This window comes from Cyprinodon variegatus, unplaced genomic scaffold, assembly GCF_000732505.1.
Source record: "Cyprinodon variegatus isolate N-32 unplaced genomic scaffold, C_variegatus-1.0 Scaffold105, whole genome shotgun sequence".
Classification (NCBI taxonomy): Eukaryota; Metazoa; Chordata; class Actinopteri; order Cyprinodontiformes; family Cyprinodontidae; genus Cyprinodon; species Cyprinodon variegatus.
In genome coordinates, this window is record NW_015150558.1 from 1418190 (window position 1) to 1419549 (window position 1360).

Sequence of the window (1360 nt, forward strand, 5' to 3'; positions counted from 1 at the left end):
CACTGGTGGAAAGTCAGGATCCACTCTGGAGAATTTGGAAATGCTACGGTTGGAACAGCTGCTTCCCTACGACTTTAAAGTCAGAGGATCTGATGCTAAACGTGGCCCATCTGGTTCCTTCAATAATCGGATTAAACATCCGACCGTGTTTGATGACAGTTGACAATCAGAAGAAACCAGAGCAGAAGCAGAGCTTGTTGCTGTTATGATCTGCCCTGAATTAATTGTTCATTTCTCCACCTGCCTACTTCTGCCTGGTCACTAATTATCACTGATCTCATCCACCTGCATCCGTTCCTCTATATTGGGCTCAGTTCCAGCTATCGGGGCCAGATCATGATTGCTCCCCGTTTATTGTTTCCTTACTTTTAGTTAGTCCAGCGTTCATGTCCCCGTTCCAGTGAGGAGATTATTCTGGAGCCAGTGTCTTCAGGCGAGTTTAGTCCCTACCCAGTGGTGAGAGCGTTTTAGGGTTTCCTTTGTGATTCTGATTTCCTGATCCTGTCCCTCTCACCCACTGGTCCTGTCTGTCCCCGTCTGATCTGTTTGCCTGAACCATCCTTTGGACTCTTGCTGGATTCTGCCTGTCTGTGCATTTCTGTCTGAGCTTGTTGCTCCGAACCTTCCTTCACGCTACGCGGATTCCTGGAAGCCTGGATCCCTGTTTCCTGTTTGGGTCAGAGCCTCCTGGATTCCTGAGCATGATCTGTTTTCCCCTGACCCGGATCAGCTGCCTGCCTGTTCTCCGGGGCTGCAGCATCGGGGACGCTCTGGTCAGCTCAGGGCTGCATCTCATTGGCTGATCCTGCCTATAGCTGAGGGGATGGTCTGAGCTGTTAAACCAGTATCACCCCCCCCCCCTGCAGTCGCTGCACGTCCGCAGATCCACATCAGCTCCATGCTTCTGTTCTGTCGGTTTATGGTTGTGTTTTAATAAACTAATCCTACTGATAGTCTCACCTTGAGTACTGGCTTCATCTGCTCCGTTTTATGACAGTTTCAGGCCGAGGTTCTGCAGGACTTCCTTAGATTCCGAAAAAAATGCTAAATAAAAAGGATGTTTTTTAGATTTTAGGACTGAAAGAAAATTCTTTTATTCTTTGTTTGAATCCCTAATGCCCTTTAACGTGTTTTCTGATCAATGTTTTGTTTTTCTGTGGTAGAAAATGGATCGAACATCTATAAGAAGCCTCCTATCTACAGACAGGGTGAGTCTGGGACACTGAAGCAGGAAGATCAGCGCCTCTGAGGCTGAATGTGGGTCAGCTGCTGCAGCCCCCCCCCTTTAATCAGCTTTAACATGCTGTATGTGTGTGTGGGTGTGGGTGTGTGTGTGTGTGTGTGTGTGTGTGTGTGTGTG

The 1360-nt window shown here is 48.2% G+C and overlaps 1 protein-coding gene across 1 annotated transcript in view; it reads left to right on the forward strand.

Moving 5' to 3' along the window:
* Positions 1-1360, forward strand: part of LOC107084633 (dematin-like) — a 33174-nt gene that overhangs the window by 27259 nt on the left and 4555 nt on the right. The gene's annotated exons all lie outside the window — the stretch shown is intronic.